The sequence below is a fragment of the Leptopilina heterotoma genome, unplaced genomic scaffold, assembly GCF_015476425.1.
Source record: "Leptopilina heterotoma isolate Lh14 unplaced genomic scaffold, ASM1547642v1 Lhet_120, whole genome shotgun sequence".
NCBI lineage: Eukaryota > Metazoa > Arthropoda > Insecta > Hymenoptera > Figitidae > Leptopilina > Leptopilina heterotoma.
The window spans coordinates 1,124,565-1,150,871 of record NW_025110838.1 but is presented as its reverse complement, the minus strand read 5'-3'; the positions used below and the strand labels follow the sequence as shown (position 1 = coordinate 1,150,871).

Sequence of the window (26,307 nt, the reverse complement as noted above, 5' to 3'; positions counted from 1 at the left end):
AAGCAGTAATAGAGATTTTTGTTCAGAAAATTTACAGAAAATTAAAAATAGTTAAAACTGTCCTTTTCTACTTTTGTCATTGAATTTTTACTTTCTCAGTAGTATACATTTTTTTGAATCATACGAATTTTTGAATTTTTACTAAATAAGTGATAGAAGACATTTTCATTATTCAGAATTGATATTATTAATTTACAAGAAATTGGAAATATAGTCTAAAAAGACTAAAAGTTAGTTTTAAATTCATTTCTTATTATATTGATTTTTTCTATTTTTCAGTAGTACAAATTTATTTTGGTCCAACTTTCGTTTTGAATTTTTTCATTGAATAAGTAGTTAAACAGAGTTTTATTCAGAATTAACAAATGTACAAGAAATTAAAAATAGTCTGGCTATAAATAACTTTTACTACTTTATGTTATTGAATTTTTTCTTCTTCAGTAGTAAAAATTTATTTCCGTCAGACATAAATTTTGAATTCTTATTTAATTTCTTATTTAATGTAGAAAAATCCTTTTTAGTAAGAATTTACAATTTTATACAAAATTTGGAAATATTTTGACAAAAACTAACATTTACTGCGCCATATATTTTTTAATTTCTAGTTTTCCAGTAGTATAAATCAATTTTAGTCAGACTTTGATTATTTTAATTTTTTTAATTCTTTTTGTTTTAATAAATAGTAAATGAGACGAAATTTGGAAATAGTTTAACTAAAACTAACATTTACTGCCTTATATTTTTGAATTTCTAGTTTTCCAGTAGTATAGATCAAAATGTTAGTCAGACCTATTTTAGTTTTATTTTTATTTGAATAAGTAGTAAATGAGATTTTCGTATAGTATTAACAAAATTTACAAGAAATTGTTAATAGTCTGACTAAACCTGACTTTTACTACTTCTACTTTAAATTTTTTCTTTGTCGGTAAGTATTAATATTTTTCACTTATAGCAATTTTTGAATTTTTGCTAAAATCACTACTGCTAGAAGAAATTTCCATTCAGAATTAACAAAATTTCCAAAAAAATTGTCAATAGTCTGACTAAATTGTAACCTTTACTACTTTATATTACTGAATTTTTTCTTTTTCAGTAGTATAAGTCAATTGTAGGCAGACTCATGTTTTGAATTTTTTTCAAATAACTTAAAGATTTTCATTCGGAATTAATAAAATCTACAAAAAATTCCAAATAGTCTGACTAAAACTAACTTTTACTACTTTCTGTTATTGAATTTTTCTTTTTTAGAAGCGTAAATCAATTTTAGTCATACTAATGTAAAATGTTTTAGTTTTAAAATGTTAATGTTTTAGTTAATGTTTTAGTTTTTGCTAAATAATTGTCAGAAGATTTCAAATTTGAATTTTAATTATTAATTATAGTTATTAATTTTTTTATTTATGTATTATTATTTAAATTGGAAACAAGAATTAAATTCCTGAAAATATTGAAATAGAAAAAATTTCGTACATTTAACAGTTCGAGATTTTGAGGAGGAAAATTAAATTAGAATTTCTTTTGCCAATTAAACAAATAAGAAATTTTGTTGTTGTTTTCATTGTTATTTTTTGTGACCGTATACAGAAAGTAAAATACTTTCTCTATGAGAAGGTAACAAAATGTATTTTTTCTAATTTTTTCTTTTAAAAAATTACTTATAAATACGATTATTGCGAAATCTGTATAGAAGAGATTGTGTTTCGACTCGATTACAAAACAGATTAGTATTTGTGGATGCCATAGAAATGTCTCTCGTAAAGCCAGCACCACTGTCTAATCCTCTCTTTTTTCTCTCTCTCTCTCTCTTTCTATCTATTTTTTTCTCTCCGTCTTTTTTTTTCTTTCTCTTTCTCTCTCGGTTTTTTCCCCCAGAGCCACGATTTTTTTCCCTATATGTGCTTCTTGTTCTCCTCTGATCGAATTCCCAAAGAAATGTGTGAGAATTCCATTACTCTTTCCCTCCTATGTGAATAGAGTTTGGTTTTGGGAAAGGAGAGATAGAGAAATGGTGGGAGATAGAGAGAGAGGGGAAGAGAAGGAGGTCCCAAAAGCGTAATTTGACTAGGGCCATTAGGTACCTGCAACATACACGAAATGCCGGATTGGATTTCCTTGCATAATAGATTACATTAGGTTTGAAACCAACACAGAAAGTTCCAACTCGTCCAGTTAGTTTGTAAATTTTAAGCTATTTTAGTATTTTACATTTTTGTTCCTTCTCTTTTTTGCCAAATGAATTAGAAGTGAAAATGGTGATTGAAAATCAGTAAAACTTCAAGTAGAAAATTTTCTAAACAAATTCATTTCTATTGAAGGAAATTATTTCCTTTTTGTTAAAATCACCATTTTATTAGAAAATAATTAATATTAGAGTAAAGTGGGATGAGAAAGCCATGGGGCAAAAAAGTCATTTGGATTTAATATTAAAACTAATGAACTGTTTTACCAGGTGGGGAAAAATAGCCACTTGCAGTGCTTTCGTATTATAAATTATTTCTTTCATGGGCTAAAATTTTCGACTTATTTTCAAGCTTAATAACTAAACTTTCAGTACGAGTTGAAAATTTGAAAAAAAAATTTTAAATTCCGATTTTACAGCCTAAAAAGTAGAAAAGTGTCTTTTTTACCCCACTCTACTCTCTAATTAAAATATTACACCTAAAATATAAAATTTTACTTTCTATTAAATATTTTAAATTTTCGAATTCAGCTTTTTTTTGTAATTAAAAGTAGAAATTGTTTTTTCCCACCAAAATTTTTTTCAAAAAAAGATAGTGAATTGTAATTTATTATTTATCCGAGAGAGATAAAGAAAGATAGAGAAAGAGAGACCGGAAATCGAATCTGTATAATTATCTACTTCAACTTCACGTGTCGTAATTAAAGTGGAGATAAATTGATTTTCGCGAATTAGCCGACGAGACGCGACAAGCGGGGGGGCGGGGGGCAAAAACGTGAATGCCTCTGGATATGTGATTTTGCTCAGGGAACTGAAACATTCATTACGATTTCAACCAGCATTAAGCAATTTTATTGACATTGCGATTGCGAATGGGTAATTTTACCAACAAAAAAGAAGTGAATTTTTAACTTTACTAAAATATAAATCGTGCTTTAATTTATTAACTCGGGTAATTTTTTTAGTTTCTTATTAGTAATTAATGGAAAAAAAATCTATTTAAAGAAAGAGAATTTTTTTCCTGTATAGATAATTAATAAGAAAAATTTACTTATGGAAGTAAATTTTACTATTTTCTGTCAAGATATTAATTTATAATTAATTTAAAAAATCTATTAAGAGAAAGAGTTGTTTTATAATTAATCAGATAAACTTACCTTTAAAGACAAATTTTTCTATGAATTTCAATAAATAAATCAATTTAACAAAGAAATTTTGTTTTCTTTTGGATAATAAATAAAAAATATTTTATATGGAGATCAGATAATTTTGATTAATTAATAAAAAAAATCTATTCGAGAAAAGAAATTTTTATTCTTGTAGGTCATTAATAATAGATAAATCTAATTTCGGAAAGAAAGTTTTTTCTATAGATAATTTATTAATATCTATATATATATATGTATATATATATATTGATAAAGTTTTTCAGTTTCTTTTCGGATAAACTTAATATAATAATCATTTAATAAGTAAATAACTTGATAAAATGAATAACAAAAAAAATTTTTAAATAAATTTAAAATGAATTGACGATTTTTTCGTGAAGATTTTTATTTTTTGCTTATTAATAAAAAAAATAGAATTTATTAAAATTAAAACTGGTTTTTTTATTTTCTTATGTTCATCCTATTAAATAAATTAATAGGAAATAATTTTTTTTTACATTGAAAAAAAAGAATGTAAAATAAAATAAAAATTTAAAATGTAGGTATTTTAAAACAAAAAAAAAACGAAAGGAATTGTATTTTTCAAAAAAAAGAATACAATTTTATTGAAAAAAGAAACAGGGAAAATTCTCTCTTAACTCTCCATAATTTTGAGACATAAAATGAAAATTAACAAATTGCGAATAACATTTTCCAAAAATATTCGATCATTTACGTGAAAATTTAATAGAATTTTTTTTCGAATTTTTTCACGTTTTGTTTGTATGGGAGTGTGTGCATAATACATGAAATTGTCAAGCAGAAACAGGTTTAAATAATGTGTAAACCTGTAAACCAGAAACGAGTTTCAGTTAAAATGGAAACGGTTGATGTTACGAACGGAAGTGGCCCAGTAGAGATGGCGATAATCTGACCGCCCCGAACCCACTGAATTTTCACAGTATACGTGGTTGAGAGTGAGAGAGAGTGAGAGGGGGTGTGGGGGGAAATAGCTATCTATCGGCGTATCAGCAATTTCCATAACTAAAGTATATCCTGAACGCGTGCGAATTTCAAAGTCGTTCATGCTATGGTTCCGCATATATTTGCATCGAATTTTTTTTTGTTTTTTGTTTCGTTTCGCATCAAATACCTCATAACCATTTCCGGTTGCCGAAAGATCCGAAAGTGGTGAATGGTTTCTTTACCTTAATGTGTGTATAATTTTTTTTTAATGAAGCAGTCGAATGGAAAAAAAATTGTAATATTCCATTATAATTATAATAATATAATAAAATGTTATAATATTCTGGGTGTTTGATTTATGTAATTTCATTTCTACTTTGACTTTCAATTTTATTTCCACTTTGATAGATTTTTATTTCTACTTTGACTTTCATTTTTATTTTGTCTTTGGTAGATTTTCACTTTCACTTTAATTTTAATTTTAATTTTAATTTTAATTTTAATTTTAATTTAATTTTAATTTTAATTTTAATTTTAATTTTAATTTTAATTTTAATTTTAATTTTAATTTTAATTTTAATTTTAATTTTAATTTTAATTTTAATTTTAATTTTAATTTTAATTTTAATTTTAATTTTAATTTTAATTTTAATTTTCATTTTCATTTTCATTTTCATTTTCATTTTCATTTTCATTTTCATTTTCATTTTCATTTTCATTTTCATTTTCATTTTCATTTTCATTTTCATTTTCATTTTCATTTTCATTTTCATTTTCATTTTCATTTTCATTTTCATTTTCATTTTCATTTTCATTTTCATTTTCATTTTCATTTTCATTTTCATTTTCATTTTTATTTTCATTTTCATTTTCATTTTCACTTTCACTTTCACTTTGATGAATGTTTATTTCCACTTTCATTTTCAATTTGATAGATTTTTAATTTCACACTCACTTTTACGTTGACAAATCTTTATATTCCCTTTTATTTTAACTATCATTTTCACTTTGATAGGTTTTTATTTTCACTTTTACTTTGAGAGACTTTTATATTCATTTTCTTTTGAAGTGGAAATGAAAGTAAAAAAAGAAAAACAAATTTATCAAACTAAGAGTCAAAGTGAAAATAGAAATTTACAAAATTGAAATTGAAGATGAAAATGAAAATCTATGAAAGTGAAAGTAAAAAATGAAAGTGAAAATAGAAATTTAGAAAATTGAAAGTGAATGTGAAACAAAATTTATCAAACTAAATATGGAGATCAAAGTGTATTTTTAGAGAATGTATTTTATGATTGTTTTTTTTAAAGTAGTTTTCTGTTAAAAATACTATTTTAAGTAGTAGTAATCAATAATAGTCAGATAACTATATATTTGTTAACCAAAAGCAAACTGTACTCAAAAGACGAATTCAATAAATTATGGTCGATTTAAAATAAAATTTAATTTTAAAATTATACCTCCGAAAATTTTTATTTTTTCCTAAATAGAGAAGTACAGGAGAGAATGAGCAAGAAGAGAAATAAACATTAAAACAATGACGTGATGAGAGACTTAAAATGGTGATAAAATAATTTAACTGTATAATGAAGAAAATTCGAACCAAATATATACGTAGTGGGGGAAAACGTTTGGACATAAAAGTGGAATCTTTAATAACTAATTAATAGCTAATGGCTCGTGCAATCCGAATGTAAATAGAAGAATAAACTCAGTTCCGTGGAGCGCGATTACACGAAAATTCCCCAGAGATGGAACTGCGCTAATTAAACTTTGAGAAGTGCTGTGCATTATTCTCCTTAATTGGCGACCGATATCCGTTAGGGTGAGATGATTAAGGGTCTGAGCACGGACAAATCCAAAGCCAATGGAATAAGTCAAAAAAAAAAAAAAAAAATTAAAAAAAGACGAAAACTCTTATGAGAGTGGAAAAAAGAGCTGCAAACTAAACTATAAATAAATACCGGAAAGAAAAACAACTCCAACGTATTTTCAAACTAAATTTTCCAAAATAAAAAGTGGGATAATTTTCTAATGTAAAAAATTGCGATTTATTGGAATAATTTTTTTTATAACGATTTATAGTGAATAATCTTTTACAGTAACTTTGGGATTTTTTGGTTCCGGTCATTTTTCCAGAAAATATTTGTCTTTTTAAAAATAGACAAATATTTTCTTGAGGAAATAATTATCAAAGGATTCGATAGTTTTTTATTAATCGATCCTAGTTTTGCCTTAAAAAAGTTTTTCTCCTAAAAAATAATTTTTTTTTAGATGGAAATCTCTGTCTGACTAAAAAGGGTATTTACTACTTAAGCAATTTTTTCTAAAGAATGTTCTTTATTTAGAAAATTCACAGGCTGATCGAAAGAAATTTCTGTCACTACAAAAATTGATATTTTATTACTTGGAAACAATATTGAAAAAATATATTAGAGTCTTTTTTGAAAAAAAATCTCTGTCTGACCAAATACGAGATTTTCTACTTGCATCAATTTTGCCCGAAAATTATTTGTTCGTTACTAGAAAATTTTTATGGCTAGAAAGAGTTTTTATTACTACAAAAATATTTTTTTTGTAAAAATATTTATTCTTCACGAAATAATCGCACAGTCTGACTAAAAGTGTCTTTTTCTACTTAAAGCAAATGTTTCCTGTAAAAATACTCTTAATTTTTTTGAGTAGAAAATTTATGTCTTACTAAAATTAATATTTTTTACTCAAAACAAATTTTTCTTGAAAAAATATATTATAGCTTTCAAAAGAAAATTTCTGTCTGACTAAAACTGATATTTTCTACTTGCAACAATTGTTCCTTCAGAATTTTTCTTTTGTACAAGAAAATTTCTATGGAAGGACTAAATGGAATTTTTTTTTCTTCAAAAATATGTTTTCTGTATCAATATTATTTATTTTTCATTAAAAATATTCACTGTCTGATTATAAGCTCCTTTTTATACTTGCAACAATTTTCTCTGTACACTGTCTATCTAAAAGCTCGTATTTCCACTTGAATGTTTTATTTTTGACTAGAAAATTTCCATGGCTGACTAAAAAGAATTTTTATCACTTTAACAAAATTTTTTGTATTCTACAAATATTACTTATTTTTTACTGAAAATGTCCTGTCTGACTAAAATCCCATTTTTCTACTTTAAAAAAATGTTTCTTGTAAAAATACTTATAATTTTTGTCTAAATAAATATTAAGAAGAAATTTTCTTTCTCGAATTAATAGTAGATTTACAGGAAATTTTTTTTTTATAATTTTTTTGTCTTTCAGTAGTATAAATTCATTTTAGTCAGACGCAATATTTTATATTCTTGTTTATTAGTATAAAAAAAATTGTTATTAAGAATTAACAAAACAAGAAATGTGACAAGTCTGCCTGAAACTGACTTATTCTACTGACTTGAAAAAAAATTTTAATTTTCCAGTAGTGTGAATAAATTTTAGTCAGACCTACAATTTGAATTTTTTCCGAATAAGTAGTAATAGAGATTTATAGCAATAAAAATTTTTCAAAAAATTAAAAATAGTCTGACTAAATATAACTTTAACTACTTTACGTTATTGAATTTTTTGTTTTTCAGTAGTACAAATTGATTTCAGTCAGATCAAAGCTTTGAAATCTTGTTTAAATTAGCGTGAAAACACTGTTTTGGAAAAATTACCGATTTTAAAAGAAATTTGAAACAATTTGTCATAAACAATATTTTCCCTCCTTTATACTATTTAATTTTTACTTTTTCAGTAGTATAAATTTATTTTAGTCAGGTCTGGAAATTTAAATTATTTAATTTACGGTAAAAACAATATTGGCAGTGAGAATTAACAATCTGATAAGAAATTCGAATAGTCTGACTAAAAATTGAGTATACTTTATATCCTAAATTAAAAAAAAATTTAAAAAAAGAAAAAAGAAAATAAATTCGAACTTTTGAATATTTAAACTTCAAAACTCAGAATAATTCCTTTCTACTTGAAAAACCCTCTCTACCCCTTTTATATACCCATAATTCCTCTTAGAAAACCACCAAGGTCTCTCTCTCTCTCTCTCTCTCTCTCTCTCTTATCTTGTCGAACTTTCATTCAATTCTTGTATTTTCCGAATGTCGAGAACTTTATAAACTGTCACCCAACTAGAATTCTTAAGTATTTCCCCAAGTTTTACATAAACCTTTCAACCACAATTGTTTTTCATTCACAAAAATTATCGTTTAATTCTTTTCTGAGTGGAAACACAAATTTTGCGGAATTTATCAATATTTTTGTAAATCAGAATACAAAAAAATTATTTTGTGAAAATTTGCAAAAAAAAAGATAGTTTTGGGTTAAAAATACTGTAAGAAAAAATGCTAGTAGGTAAAGTCAAGAAGAGTCAGACTTGTTATTTTTTCTTAAAAAGATGAAAGGAAAATTTAATTCTAAGTAGATGTGTTCAGTTATAGTCAGACAGTAAATTTATTTTTGTAAAAGAATTAAATTTTAATTGTTTAAAAACTGTTTAAGTAGTTCAAATCAATTATATTTAGACAGTAAAATCGATTATTTTTAAAAGAAGCAAATTTTGGTTGAAGTCAAGTAGATAATGTAGAGTAAAGTCAGACATATTTGTTCTCTTTAAAAAATAATACTTTACTGGGAAAATCGATTGTCAAGTAGATAAAATTGACTGTAGCCAGACAGTAAAGTTTATTTTTTGTAAAAGAAACAAATTTTGGTTAAATTCAAGTAGGTAAAGTCGACTCTAGTCAGACTAGTGGTTTCCTACTGAAAACTTTTCCTTTGTTCGAATTAGAACAATTTCCAAGTAGATAAAGTCGATTCTATTCAGACAATTACCTTTATTCTTTTAAAAAATCTATTTCTAGGAGGAATTCAAGTAGATGAAGTCAATTATATCCAGACAAGTGGTTTTTCAGTGGAAAATTGCAGACAAAACGAATTCTAATCAGAATGTAAAGTTTCTTTTTTTAAAAACTGTTTTTCGAGAAATCCAATAGTAGATAAAGAAGATTACAGTCAGACAAACTGTTTTCTGATAAAAAAAAATTGTATTTTTTAATAAAAGAAGTTCAATTTGTAAATAATTATAATAATAATGATAATAAAAGTAATATATTATTTTATTACTCTTATTGTATATTTTTTTAAAGAAACAATATCTTTTCGCCTGTGAGGATTGTTTTTTTCAAAAATACAGAATTTTACGTTTTCAATAAAATTATAAGATAAAAAGAAACTTTTTAGAGTTTCTTGATTTAGCTTCTATATCAGTGAATAAATTGCTGACTTTGATTATATTCGGGAAAAATTTGCCAAAGTAGTTACGATACGATGTTTTTTTTGTCTCTTCTCTTCCAGATTGGAAATCTCAAAAGTAATTTATAATCTACGTGGACATAAATCAACGATTTTCGGACTCTTAATCCAGAGTCTCTTTTTGCTGTTGTCCCTCTTTCCAAAGATTTTTCCCTCTATTTTTTTTTGTGTGTGGTTGAAACTCTGCCAATTCTCTTTAGTAGCTTTTTCGATGGGGTTCGGCTATCCCTGGAAAATCCATTTCCTGAAAATGTACGTGAGTCGAGATAAAAATTGACTTAGTTTTTTATTACTGATTGCACACTGAAGAAGCGAAGAGACTAAAAAATGATACAAAAGTAGAAATGAATTGTCGCATCGCGTTAATGTTTTTTTTTTGTCTTTTGAAACAAATAGTCGAAATTATTTGTTAAAATATTCGAAATTGCGTATTTTTAAGTATTTAAAAATGTATTTTAATTATTTTAAAGAAATTTTCAAAGTTTGATTGCACTTATTTACTTCAATAAATAAATAAAATTAGATTTTAAATGAAACTTAATTAAAAAAAAACTTAATTATTATTATTAAAATAAATTTAAAATGAAAATTTTAAATTATGTAAATAATTTTAGATTAGATACGAGTGATTTTAATTGAGAAGTGAGATCACTTCTTTCCTCATTATTTAAGTCTTCATTAATTAATTACTGACCCTTTCGAACAATTGTTTCAATTGGCTAATTAGCGTAATTGCCTTGAAATTATCATTATCTATTAAGGAGCGAAAATAATTAAGATAAGATAAAAAAAATATGTAGGTATATTTAAAGAAAACGAGAAAAAATTATGAACAAGTTTAAAAATATTTTAGTTGGAAAATTTTCAGAGTACTTTAAAAATACAATGACTAAAAATATAGAAAATTATAGAAAAAATATTAAAATATATAATCAATTAAAAAATAAAGAAATATTACAAAAATGTAGAAAAGATTGAAAAATTGAGAAACAATAGGGAGTGTACAAAAAATTAAAAAATAGAGAAATAATATAGAAATGTATAAAAAATAAAAAAATAATAAAAAAAAATTTCAGTATAAAAACTGAATAGGGGAAAAACTCTTCATAGAATATTCGACAAAAAAAAATGAAAATAAAGATATCGTCGAGCATAGATTTTGACAAGGAATTGGCTGATAAACTTGACAATGATAGATGTGGATAATGTGCATGTAAAGTAGATTTATTACGGGGAATTTACAATCTAAAAGAGATGAAATATGTTTGAAAATAGAAATCAAGGTCTCTTTATGTATAGTTAAGATAAGATTTTTGCTGCCATTATTCCATGAGAGGAAGACATCATTCTTATCGTGCGGCTATTTTCACATTAATAAAGAATTGAAGACTTCATTTTCTGTCACAGGAAAATACTTTTTTTTTCTCAGCCTTATACTCGTATAGAAATTCAAATACCGATAAAGGGACACAATTCCGACTACTGACCGACTTCCATTGATATTTATACGTCACATGCTTATAGAAAGTTTAGATTTACTCCAACGTCCGCATTTATAATAACGCATCTCTTCCTTTACATTGTCTATTTATACTTTTGACACAGTTCATTAATAATTCCGCACAACTCAATGTTCTCTTTAAGTTTTGTAACAGTGATAGCAAATTATTATACTATGCTGGGGAATTTTTTTTTATTTTATTGATTTACATTTCTGTGAATGTAAACCAAGTGTAAAGCTTCTTGAAAAATAATTAATTATTATTAATATTATTAATTTATTATTATTTTAATCTATTAATAAAAGTAATTATTACTTATTAATTTCGTTTGATTGATTTAAATTAAACAAATTTTTCTCCTTTTTATTTTATAAAAAATATGAGAAAATTGTTAGGGGAGACCGGGGCGTAATGGCTAACTTTTCACTCTTTGTGGTTTTACTCGGACATTTTTGTTCTAATTAAATGTTTATCTCCCAGAAAAGTTACTCTGGTATCTCAGCTTTCTTTTAAGACTACAAACGTTCCGATATGACTCTTATTTTTTATTCTACAACAGTTTTTCTGGAGCAATGCAGAACTCCAAAATACGGCCCGAACCGGGGCGTAATGGATAACTCCCGGGGCGTAATGAATAATGATTGCTAATTATTATCTACAGTTTCCAATCTTATTGTATATTGTAAATTAAGGTTCCTGGGTATTCAGTGAGTGCAATTTTTATTTAGCAATACTTCTCCTATCGCTTTTTCAATAATAACCTCCCAACGGGAAGTTGCCAATGTTAACGATTGGTTCAATAATGGGCCATGCTTGGTACCCAATGGTTTTTTCTTGGCAAAACAATTGGCAACCATCATTGGACCACCAATGGTTTAAACTTGGGATGATCACGCTACTGCCAATGATCGGTAGCCAAGCATCGGGCCAATATTAGTTGCCAAGGAATTGCCAAGGAAACAAAATCGATTTTTAAAAGCTTGATTTTTTATTGGCAGCCAACAAAAAACCAAGGTTTTGAAAATTGATTTTTTTAAATTATTAATTAAAATATATTTTTCAAAAATTTATTTTAAAAAAAAAAATATTTTTCAAAAATATATATTTTTTTTTAAATTGATAGAACATATTAATTTAATTTGTCACCTCTGGTAAAACAAAGATGAAAGACTGATAAATTCCCTCACTTTATATCTTACAGTGGAGGGATAACTGTGAATGTCTTTGCGAGAGAGGAGCAGGTACTTATATAGAGCCAGTGAAACAGGTCACAAGCGAGAAGAAATCACTAGCATGCACTCTGGCGGAGCTTGTCGGAACTGTTTTCTGGCGCGCATGCATATCCTGACGTTATCGACACAGCGCTTAGCAACCAACGTTGCGCCACTTCCGACAAGCGCCGCCAGAGTGCATGCTAGTGATTTCTTCTCGCTTGTGACCTGTTTCACTGGCTCTATATAAGTACCTGCTCCTCTCTCGCAAAGACATTCACAGTTATCCCTCCACTGTAAGATATAAAGTGAGGGAATTTATCAGTCTTTCATCTTTGTTTTACCAGAGGTGACAAATTAAATTAATATGTTCTATCAATTTAAAAAAAAATATATATTTTTGAAAAATATTTTTTTTTTTAAAATAAATTTTTGAAAAATATATTTTAATTAATAATTTAAAAAAATCAATTTTCAAAACCTTGGTTTTTTGTTGGCTGCCAATAAAAAATCAAGCTTTTAAAAATCGATTTTGTTTCCTTGGCAATTCCTTGGCAACTAATATTGGCCCGATGCTTGGCTACCGATCATTGGCAGTAGCGTGATCATCCCAAGTTTAAACCATTGGTGGTCCAATGATGGTTGCCATTAATGTTCCAATAATGGAACGGAGTTCGCCAAGCATGGCCCATTATTGAACCAATCGTTTACTTCCCATTGGGCTGTGATATTGGCACTCTCTTCATTTTTTTGTAATTTCTCTTTATAATCGTAGCTTGAAATCTACTATTTGTAAATTTTAGACCAAAACTTAAAAATTTTGATAAAAACACCTAAACATACTTAAACTTAGTGACAAGTAACCGCGAAAACAAACCTACACTTCGCCGATATGGTAGGTTGCTTTTTATACATATAGCGTATTGCATTAGCCAACACGCCCCGGGAAAAACTAGCCATTACGCCCCTGGGGTACTCGGCAAATATTTGGCTTTTCTTTAACAATACCGGAAGTGTGAATCAAAAATCTCGAATTGTCCCTTAAAAACAAACGTGTCAAGATCGAAACCTCATTTCAGTTTTTTTTTTAAAGCTATTTTTGAAAAAAATAGAACGAAAAAACGAAAATTTTGAAAAGTTACTTTCGTATGTCAAAAATAGTTTTTCTACTATATTTCTTACAATAATGAATAAATATTAATGAAACTTCCGACAAACTTGCAGTATACCAAGTACAATAACTTGTCTATTGTGCGAAATTATTACGATTTACGGTTTTTAAACAAATTACAATTATTCATTACGCCCCTTAGCCATTACGCCCCGGTCTCCCCTAATTGTTAAAAAATTATAATTAAGAAATAGAAAATAAATATATACAAATTTTCTGCATAATTTATATTTCACAATAATAATATTGTTCAGAAACTCATTCTTTTCTTTTGGAAAAGAAACATTACATATTCTATTCTATTTGTCAATTACAAATTTTCATTAAAAATGAAATTGAAATTCTTTAAATTTTTAGAAAATAATGAAAAAAATTTTACTCAAAAAAATGTTCTGTTACATTTATTTACTTTAATTGTAAAATTATTCGAAATCATCAATAACTTTTTTTTTTTAAATATTTAATCAACATTATTTTTTCATAGGAATTAAAAATTTCAAAAATTTAAAATTCAAATCTTTTTAAATTCAATAACTTATAAGAATATCTTCATGTTTTATAATAATTAAAGATGACCAAGTGATAAAATCATTGTTTTATATTATAAGAATATTATTACAGTAACTTTCAAAATTATTTTCATCATTTCAAATCAATTATTTTTTTCTACAATTTTTAATTATTTTTTATGAAAATAATTGAATTCCTTAAAAAAAAATGTATTATTTATAAAAATAATTGAATTACTGCGAAGGAATTTCTAAAAAAATTTGTAAATAATTGAATTGCTGAGAAATTTATATTATTTATGAAAATAATTAAATGTTTGCGTACTATTTTTGGGAATTTGAAATTGATTTGAAAATAATTGAACTTTGGGGAAGAATTTTGTTATTTTTAAAGATAATTGGGAATTTGATGAGAATTTTTTTTAAATTTGAAAGATAATTGAATTTTATCATTTTCGAAAATAATTGAATTTCTGCAATTATTTGTAATTTTTTTACAATTGAATTTTTTACAATTGAATTTTTTTATTTTTCAGTTTTTTTTCGTTTTTTTAGTTTTATAAATAATTAAAGAGGATCGAGTGTTGAAATTATTATTTTATATTATAAGATTATTGTTACTGTAACTTCTTCAAAATTATTTTCGTACTTTATTGTTATTTAAAATTTAAATTAAAATTCATTTTCAAATCAATTTTTATTAGAAGATTTTACTAGCATTCAATTATTTAAATACAAAAGTAAATTATATTTTGAATAATTGAATGTTTCTTAAAATTGAATTCTTATAACGAATTTTAATAAAAAAATTTAGAATAGTTACATTTTTCAAGGAATTCGATTAAAATTGTATTAAAAATAATTGAAATTCTGCGATGAGTTTTATTATTTTTTTAAATAATTGAATTATTAAGAAGAAAATTATAAAAAAATTTTAAATATTTGAATTCCTGTGAAATGTTTATTATTTATGAAAATAATTAAATGCTTTTGTAGAATTTAATTTAAATTGTTTTAAAATAAATTCTGGAAGAATTCTATGAATTCTTTTGGGTAATTTTATTAAAATAATAGATATTGAAAATCATTGAAGTGAAGAAAATTTTTGAAAATAATTGAAATTTTGACAAGAATTTTATTAAATTTTTTGAAAATAATAGAATTTTGAAAAAAAAAATTTTTAATTTTAAAGATAATAATTGGAATTTTGTCAAGATTTTTTTGTAAATTTTGAACACAATTTAATTTTGTGATAAGGATTTTTATTACTTTTAAAGATATCTCTTTAAAATTTAATTTTTTAGTGTTTTTAACTAAAATTCTTCTATAAATCCATTATTTTTAATAATAAATTAAAATATTGACAAATTTAACTAATTTTCGAAGATTTTGAATTATTAAAATTTTTTAAAAATCTAAGTTCATTAAAATTTCTAATTAAATTCATTTAACATTTAAATTTTATAAAAGTTTAAATTGAAACGATCTGAAGTTCATTTATTTATATTATGATAAATTTTAAACGCAACTCTTTTAAAATTAGCTTAATTTTGAGATATTTAAGTAAAATTATTAATTAAATAATTTTTTTTTTACTGTTGTTCAAGATTTAGGTTATTTAAAGAAAAATTTTTGTCGTAAATTAAAAAAATTGAAGGTTTTGTATTAGAATTCGTGGTAATTTCATAGTTTATGAGGCAAACAAAAAAGACACAAAAATTCTAAATTTTCTATTTTTCTTATGAATTCTAAAATTTAATTTTTTTTTATTACTTTTAATAAAAATTCCTGACTTTTCCCTGAATGACCTATGTCAGAATATATGATTATTATAATTATAATAATATTAAAACTATATTTTTTATTTAAAAAAGAGAGTGAGAAGTCAGCCGCGCACGTAGGCGCGAATTATTGCTAGTATTTAATTATTTAGCATTATTTATATTTATTCTTTAAATAGTGACATAAAATTTAAAATAAAATAGAGTAATATTTAGTGTACCCAAATTACCAGGAAATTTTCTTGTACGATAAAAATACCACTATAGTAAAATTGTATACTTTAGTGTGGAGTGGGGAAATATTTTTTTTCTTTTTCATTGAAAGTACCTCTATGAGCAAAAGGAAAGTGTAATTTCGTGTGCTGGCGCAGGTCTTCCTTTGACCACCCAAAGTGGAATGAGGAAAGGGGAGGGGCGGCAATCACTTTGGGATTTTATTCGGGATTACCATGAGAGACGACCGTTCGATCGCACCGGATTAAATGGAGCCTTTTACCCTTGTTGGACGCAGGTCCGAAACTGCACTTCCAACTTGAAACTTTATACACACGAAGTAGGCGACCATCTTCTCGAGATACTGCAACTCGATTGTATGTATATATCTCGTGGATTTAGCCGTCGCGTATTTTTCTCAAGCTTATATAAATATATATTCTCTCCAACCGACAAAATTCTAAATCGATTCGTCTTGAAAATTTATTCTGACGTTCTTCTCTTTTTCAAAAGATTATTATTGAAATATTGTTTGTAAATTTTTATCTCACTCGCTCTTTTACAAAAGATTATTGTTGAAATATTGTTTGCAAATTTTTGTCTGACTCTCTTTTTCGAAAGATTATTGTTGAAATATTGTTTGTCAATTTTTACCAGACAGTAAGTATTTTATTTATTCTTTTGTTTGTTTTTGTACTTTTGTTATTTTTAACGATGTTTTACTTCTTTTTATTTTTTAGGTAAAAAATAAATATACCAAAAAAAATATCAAAATATAAATATCTTTTGCTATTTTTTTTGGTTTATTTATTTTTTGATTTATTAATTTTTTTTTTTTTTTTTTGATGACTTTTTAGTAATAATTTACAATTTTCTATTTAGTTAACAACACTGAAAAATATTGCTCCCTAATTTCAAACGTTAAAAACTGCTGAATATAAAAAGAATAAAATTTTTGTTTCACTGATTTTGAATTTCGCGCCATTAGTTATGTAACATCCCGCCCAGATGGCATGAAAGTTCTCTCGCAAACGAGATAGAGCTGACGGTTTATAAGTATCAGCACCTCGTCCAGAGTCCCAATCTTGATTTTCCACAATTTTTTTCAATTATCTCCCAAAGAAAATTATTTTTTTTATCGAAAGAAGGAAAAAATTCGTTTTTTCTGTAAATAAAAAATTTATATTTTTTTTCTGATAAAACGTAAGTTGCTTTATCGAAGACACGTTCTAAATTTGATAGAAGCTGGCGCTGTAAATTGTTTATTGTCGGGGACATTTGTAGGCTAAGTAGCCGATATCCAGTTCCATTGAAGTGCAGATTGAAAAAGCGGATCTTGTAAATTCGTTTAGGAGCAGCGAACCGTATAAATCGATATTTCGTTCTCCAACTGTGTACAGTGTGTAGGACAGTTGGGGAAAAAAAAAAGTTAGCGCTGAACTTGGACAGGTGACAAAGTTGCAGAGATAAAGTTATAGATTCGTTGAAAGGTTTGTACGAAGGCAGCCATCAATTTCAAATTGTTTCTTCTTCCTTCCATCTCTTCCCTCTCACATGAACAAATTGCCATTTTTTTCATCCGCAAAAAAAAATGCAAAAAAGAAGTTTTTTGTCCCCTTAACTATTTTTCACGAATAAAATAATTAAATTCTTAATATTTTTAAGTTTCAAATTATTTAAATTCATTTTAGTTATTAAAAATATTGTAGATTTAGAATAAAAAACATATATTTAAAAAATAAATATTTAAAGAAAATTGTATATGCATTTTCTTATTCTAAAACTTTTTTTTCTGCTCTTTTGTGATAAATTCTATTTTTCGTTTATCCAGCAAAATGTTGAATGGAAATTTTCAGGCGTCGTCGTCGTCGTCGTCTCAAAATTAACTGTCATAATCTATTAGAAAAAAAAGGAAAGAGAAAACAGTTTTTTGGCAAAACGCCATGTACGATGAGTGCCACTTCGAGATGAATTTTGCATCCACATCTGTGCACCTGACACGTGCCACACTGACTCACATCATTTACATTCATAATAAAATCCCCCACTGTTGACAATTATTTCAATATTTACTTTTTATGGTCTGCATCACACTCCAAAATCCCTAAATGTAATTTTAATGATTAAAAAAAATGGAATTCAACTCGAACTTTATTTTCATTGTCAACATTCAGTGACGAAAATAATTTTGCAGTTTCAAAATAATATCAAAATGTTATCCTACTGAAATGAGAAAATTTACCAAAAATAAAAAAATAATAATAGAGGAACATAGTCAGGGTAGGACATAGTCAGGGAGGTTTTTAACTTTGTTGATAATTTCTTTTTTTAAATAAATTTAGTTCTACCTTGACTAAGGTCCAACCTTGACTATGTTACCCTAAAAAAATAATGATACTAAAAAAAGAATGAAGAAAAAATAATAAAAAAGGCAAATAACAGTCATATAGTAATAATAATTAGTAAAAATATTAATAATAATAATAATTTACTAAAGAACTTGTAAAAAAGATAGTTTTAAAAAAATATAAAAGTTTATTTTACCAACAGTTTAAAAAGAGGAAATGTTTTTTTAACGAGGGAACAAAATGTAAAAATTGTTATTATTATTATTATTATTAAAATTTGTAATTTACATGTGATGCAGGACCCATTTAGATGCGTGCGTGGCTTTAATAATAATAATAAAAAAAAGAATCTAAATGAATAAAAACGAAAAGTTCAAAGGAAAATGGCTTGTCTCGTTTGAAAATTTGTGGACGCTTCATATTCAAATATGCCACGGTGCGCTTCGATCGTTGCTTCTAGAATTGCGAATCACGAGTGGCGGCACCGAGCTTGAAAAAAAGAACTTTTTCATTTTTATGCAAATTTGATCTCTGTAATTGCCGAGTCTTGTATACTTTCTCTTAGTTTTCATTCTTAACAGCTTCCGTTAAGTTTTCCCTGCTTTACGTCCATCCGGTGTGCTGGTGGTGACTTTCCCACACTTTGTTAAAAGAAAAACTTTATTTTTAAAAGTCCTTTGAATCTTTTCTGTTTTTTTTTTTTTGGTTGCAACTTTATAATATTTATCTAATAATGATAGTAGGAATATTCTTTATTTTTTGCTATTCTTTGACTATTTGCTATTTTCTTTTCTTAATTTAGGAAAATAAATTATTAATTTAAAATTTGTTTATTGTTGCGAAATATTTAAAATAAAATTTAAACAGAATGAAAATACAAATAAAGGTAAATTAAATTTAAAATGCAACTGAATTACAATTTTATTTTGTTTATTTAATTATAATTAATTAATTACTTTATTTGTACAATTAAAATACAATTATAATAGAAATAAAATTAAATGAAAATACAATTGAAACGAACTTATTTATAATTTTTTTCTGAATTTACCTATCAGCGTTTGGAAAACAGCATAATTGGAAATTGAGTGGTTCACTTTAACTCGTTTGCGAGAGAATTTTCATGCCATCTGGGCGGGAAATTACAGAACTAGTGGCGCGAAATTCAAATTTCAAAAAGGAAAAAATTGTAGATAATTAAGTAATATTTAACTTTTGGGAGAATATTGAGTTTGTATTTGACATGAATTTCTACTTTTGCATATTTGAACCGATACTGGTCCATTACTGGCGTAATCTTTAAAACAAGATTCCCAGGAATATCGATTTATACGGTTCGCTGCTCCTAAGCGAATTTACAGATCCGCTTTTTCAATCTGCGCCACAATGAAAGGGGATCTCGGCTACTTAGCCCACAAATATCTCCCACAATAAACAATTTACAGCATCAGCTTCTATCAAATTTGGAACGTGTCTTCGAAGAAAGCAACTTACATTTCGTCAGGAAATATATTTTTATTTACAGCAAAACGAATTTTTCCTTTTATTCCACGAAAACTATTTTTTTTCCTCTTTTGGAGAATGTTGAAATATTTATGGCAAATTTTGTCAATAATAACTTAATGTTCGTGAAAATAATTATGCTACCATTAAAATATATATTTGGCCTACAACGAATATTAATTTTTTTCTTTGAAACATGAAAATAATAATATTTTTGTTTTATTAAATTTGAATTTCGCGCCATTAGTTCTGTGAATTCCCGTCCAGATGGCATCAAAACTCGCTCACAAACGAGATGTAGTAGACTAATGGCGCGAAATTCAAATTTAGTAAAACAAAAATACAAACTCTTTGTCCAATAATAGTTAAGTCATTACTTTCTTCTTTCGAAAAATGATTAAAATTATAAATATTAATTGTATTAAATATTTATTAATTATTAATTATCATTTATTAATTATTAATTATTAATATATGCTGATAATAAATTGATAATATATTTACTACACAACTGAATGAAAACGTAGTGCACTCTGAACGTGGTATTGATACTTATTGACCGTCTATTTCATCTCGTTTGTGAGTGAGTTTTCATGCCATCTGGGCGGGAATTTACAAAACTAATGGCGCGAAATTCAAATTCATTAAAACAAAAATATAAATACTTGAGTAATAAATTATTTTTCAAAGAACATTTCCCATTTTTACACTATTTCCGCAAAGTTAGACAAATTTCTATCTTGAAAAATACCAGAAAAAAAAATTATTAGAGTAGTTATTGTATCTCAAATGATAAATTAAGTAAAAAATTGTAATATTATTTATCTTCTCTAACTTTTTTTATTTTTTGATTTAGTAATATCTTCTTTTTTCCTTCTTGATAAGAGAACTATTTTATCGTTTATTATTGATCGGAAACATTTTATTTTGAATTTTAAAAAAGAAATTCTTAGAATGACCAATGGAAAATTACGTTATTCTTGGATTCAAAAACTTTGCCATACATTACTATTCGTATATATATTACCTCGAAAAGGAGACGAAACCGTAGGGATTTTAGATGGTAACGGAGGGTTAGTGCGTCGACTTTCAACTGAAAAAGAGGGGGGGTTGAAAACGAATGTTTCCTTCACGGGAGATTAACTATTCTTGGGGTCCTGCCAACTTTTTCATAAACTTTCTGCTTTTCTGTTTCAGAATTTCTTATGCCGCTGCTCTCTTGGCCACCCTTTGTTATTGGTGAGTTAAAACAACATTTCATTTGAATTTTATTTAACTTTTATGCTAGACACATGTAATACAATTCAAAACGCAATTTATTCTCCTCACTTATTTTCACTCAGAGGAAAGTCTTCTAATTTTTAAATCTAATTCGCAATTTTATAATAAATTCCCTTTTTTTTATTAATAAATTAATAAATTCCTAGAACTATTTAATTATTTTTTAATTTAAATTTTCTGGATTTTGGGAATTTTTTTACTTGTATAGTGTAGTTTATGGAACGATAACCGAAGGCACTGTTTCTATATATAAATTGTATACAGGGAGGAAGGGGGATTTTAACTTTATCGTTTAATCAAGAGAGATGAGCGCCTCCGGCGTGAAATTTCGCGATACCTAAAACGTGTGTAATATAACGTCCCATGGAACACGCACTAGGGTAAACCACGTCGACGTGACGTCCGACGCACGTCTACGTGATGTCCGGACATCCGACATCCCGATGCACACACTAATGTGCTGACTACTAGATAGGTGAAATTATTAACGTTACCAAGCTCTCACATCACACGCCAATTAAAGTTTCGCGTGTCAAGGCGGTATGCGCTCATCTCGAGCGCACATGCCACGAATATGTGAAACTTTCTTCTAAAACACTTTTTTTTCCCGGAAAATTAATCTTTTACTTGCAAAACAAAAAAAAAAGCAAAATTATTTTATAATTATTTTGTAATACTAAAAAAATTGTTAATTGTTAAAAACTTTGCAACTTTGTAAATTACATTTCGATAATTTTTATCGCACCTACGATTGCCGACAGAAATACATCAGGAAAATAATTTGCCAAAAAAAATTAATAAATAAATAAAGTTTATTCGCACATCATATCTATTTGAGTTATTTCCAATATGAAATTTTCATGTATGAAACTATATCTGTATAAATGTAGAGAAGCTTTCGCGTATTTAAATTTTAAACACGTGTATATTGCGTAATTCTGCATGTCAGTAGCACACGAGTATAAAACGGATTGATGAAATTGGAGGGGAAGAAAGAAAGTAAAACACTTTTACTACATATATAACAAAAAAGAAAATTACTCCTCACGCAATATAGAGAATGCTTTTAAGATAAAATAAATTCGCGTGTTCTGAATTTGATGATGCAATTTGCAAACGCAAATTCCTTAACACAGAATATATTGTATAGAGAATGAAAAATAAAGTCTAAAAAAAGAGTGCACTTAAAGGAAGGCACTTAAATCCACTTTTACTATACAGTGACACGCGACAGTTTATTTTCTCCTTCTTATTTTCTATATTTACTGCAAACGGCAGGTGGAATCAACACGAGAAAAAATTTTCAAGGTAAACTTTCGCACACAAGTTTTGTCAATAAATATATTCAAGAAATTCTGCAAATTGACATTTAACATTTTAAAGTTTAAACAAATAATTTTTTTTATGTTTCTTAATTTTTTTTTGGACAATTTTCAGAATCAGGGCTCGAAGCAAGTAAAAGTATTTGAAAATACGGACTTTGCGGATCAAAAATTAAAAATTAAATTAAAATTAAATTAAAAAATCATTATCAATTCAATTATTATTTTTAAGAATTTTTATCTCAAATTCTTCTTTATATATTGATTATTTTTAATAATTTTCGAAAAAGTTCTTTGACAATTTTCAAATCCATTTCTTTACAATATTCAATTTTACGAAATTTCAATTATTTGTAAATTCTTTAATTAAATAAATATTAGAAAATAGAAACTAAAAATAATATTATGAAATGAAAATCAATTTTTATTAGAAAAATCTACTAGAATTCAATTATTTGAATACAAATAAAATGCAAATAAATAATTTATTGAATAATTGAACGTTTCTTAAAATTCAATTCCCATAAAGAATCGTTATCAACAAATTTTCAAATAATCAAATTCTATCAACGAATTTTAATAAAATTTTTAAGAATAATTACATTTTTGAGAAAATCGATTAAAATTGTATTAAAAATAATTGAAATTATGCATTGAATTTTATTATTTATGAAAATAATTGAATTCTTGCAAAGAATTTTATTAAAATTTTCAAAAATAATTAAATTCTTGAAAAAATTAATAGGAATTCAATTATTTTAAAAAATTTTAATAAAATTCTTGGCATAAATTAAAAGTAACAAAATTTTTAGCAGATCTTCAATTACTTTCAGAAATTTTAATAAAATTTTTCGCAAGAATTTAAATATTTTCAAAAATATCAGAATTTTAGGAGAAATTCAAACATTTTCAAAAGTTTTGATAAAATTTTTTTTGGTAGAAATTCAATTATTTTTAAGACAATTTAAAAAAAATGTCTTGATAAAATTCAATTATTTTTAAAATTTTAATGAAATTCTTCGAAGGAATTCAATTATTATAATCTAAGATTTTAAATAAAATATATTTTTAAATCAATGTTTATGAGAAAATTCTACCAGAATTCAATTATTTAAATACAAAAATAAATAATTAATTGAATAATTAAATGTTTCTTGGAATTCAATTCCTATTAAAAATTTTATCAACAAATTTTTGAATAATTAAATTCTTTGAATTCTATTGAAAATCATTGAATTCCTAAAAAAATTTTATTATTTACGAAAACAATTGAATCCCCGTAAAAATTTTATTATTTATGAAAATAGTTGAATGATTGCGAACAAATTTATAAAAAAAATTTGGTAACATTTTTATTATTTTTTGAAAATAATTAAAAGTTTTTGTACAATTTAGTTAAATTTTTTGTTTAAATAATTAAATTCTTTTGGTAAATTTTATGAAAATAGTAGATATGGAACAATATTTAATTTTTGCAAATACATATTATTACTTTTAAAAGTAAATGAAATTTTGCAATGGATTTTATTAAAAATTTTTGCAAATAATTGAATTTTATTACTTCACAAAATAATTGAATTCGTGTGATAAATATTGTTAATTATGAAAATAATTGAAATTTTTTAATGAATTTTATTAAAATTTTTAAAAATAATTATTTTCAAAAATTTTAATAATTAAATATTTAATTAAATATTTATTTTAATAATTAAATTCTTTGGATGAATTATAATAAAATTTTTAAGCATTTTTTTGAGGAATTCGAATAAAATTCTATTGAAAATAATTGAATTCCTAAAAAAAATTTTATTATTTACGAAAATAATTGAATCCCCGTCAAAATTTTATTATTTATGAAAATAGTTGAATGAAATATTTATTTATAAAGATAATTGAAATGTTGACCATTTTTTTTTTAGACTTTTTAAAAATAATTGAATTTCTGAGAAGAATTTTAATATTTCTAAAGATAATTGAAATTTTGACGAGAATTGTTAAAAATTTTTGAACATAATTGAATTTTTGCGAAGAATTTTATTAGTTTTGAAAATAATTGAATTTCTGCAATTTGTAATTTTTCTAAAGCAAAGTTACGGACTTTTTTTACGGACTTTTTCAGGATTTACAGACCTACTTCGAACCCTGCAGAATAAGTTATTTGAATAATTAATAACTTTTAATAATTTATGATTAATGATAATAATTGTTATTAATCTATACTTTTTATATACTAAAACTAGAACTATACTGCTTTTTTTTTCTTTTTTAAAATAAGAATTACACTTTTTTGGTGTTTAATTTTTCTATTTTAGTTAATTAAATAAATTAAATGAAAAATTAATCAACGAAATAATTAAAAAATTATTTTTCGCATTATAATATATTAATGTAGATAATTTTCGTTTAATATTTTTATTTTAATTAATTAAATAAAGACTATAATAAATAAACAAACGAAATAATAAAAAAATTATTTTTCTTTATAATATGTTATTACCAGGATTTGAATAGATAACTGAAAGTGAAAATTATCAGTTGAGAGAGTAATAAGTAATAAGCAAAGGATGATAATAATAATGAATTTAATTACCGATAAATCAGAGGAGAAAGAGAGAGAGAGAGAGAGAGAGAGAGAGATTTGAGAGTTTATTTTTGATTTAAACGTCACAATCAGATGAAGTGGATATTAATTTGAGCAGAGAGTCACGTATATACGTTTGATTGACAAATCTCATTAGAAATTGGTACAATATGGTAACAGGAAGCTAACTAAATTCGACTGCGGCTTCCTTCCAAGGGGTGAAATTATCCCCGAGCGGACATATTAAATGCATTTACGAAGGCAATTAGTTTTGCGGCCATTTCAAAACTAAAACAGTGAAAAGTCCACATTGCAGTGCAAGGGATATCAAAAGAGAACGAAATGGAATATGAGAATATACGTTCGTTTTATTAAAATGTCAAAAAATGAAACAATGTTTCCAACGAGGATTAACTTCATCTTCTTTTTTTTTGTATTTTATGTTCATTTTTAAATTTCAATCTGTGTATTTTAATTGCTTTTTAGCCAATTTTTAAGTAAGTGAAAATATTATTTTTACATATATAAAAGTAAAAACAAAAATATAATTTTAATTATAAATTTAAAAATAAATAATTTTTTTTCTAATTTTCATATTTCATAGAATTATTAATTGATTTCGGACAAACAGAAATGCCCCCTCTCCCTTTTTTTATTTCTAATAAAAATTTCAGCATAATGAACATTTTTTCAAATCGAATTCAAATTTAAATTCTCAAATATAGAAAATACATTTATGTATACAAATACATATATGTATTTGTTAAAATAAACATGAGATTCAACGATTCAAAATGATAATTACAAACTCGCAGTAAATCTTGAGGCAAACTGAAACCCATCAAGTTTTGGAGTTTCGCTGATATAAGGACTTTGGCAAACTTGACAAGACCGCATGATTATGAGGGATTGATTTGCTGCCTTATTGATTTGCACGAAACTTGGGTTGCTCTCAATAAATATTGGCTTTAGTGCGTTCAGTGACCGGTTACCGGGCTTTCGACCAATGAATACACAACAGTTTCCTATAGACCAATTCATTCAGCATGTCACTCGCACTACAAATCGTGTAGACAGTTTCTAACTTTCAGTATATAGAGAGACAGATTGACATATACCTCAAATGAAAGTGTATATTATTTCTCTCTCTCTCTATCAGATTTACCATATAAAAACCGAAATGTCAAAAAAAAACAAAATGCTTCCATAAAATTCAAATCAAAATTCATACATTTATTATTGCATTCTCCATAAATTTTTCTCATAA

At 25.4% G+C, this 26,307-nt stretch overlaps 1 long non-coding RNA gene across 1 annotated transcript in view; it reads left to right on the top strand.

Moving 5' to 3' along the window:
• LOC122510477 overlaps nt 1-21,095 on the top strand; it is a 73,046-nt gene extending 51,951 nt beyond the window's left edge. Inside the window, exon 3 of the long non-coding RNA XR_006302446.1 lies at nt 21,054-21,095. This is a non-coding gene — a long non-coding RNA (uncharacterized LOC122510477). The remainder of the gene's footprint in view (nt 1-21,053) is intronic.
• Nucleotides 21,096-26,307: the final 5,212 nt, after the last annotated feature.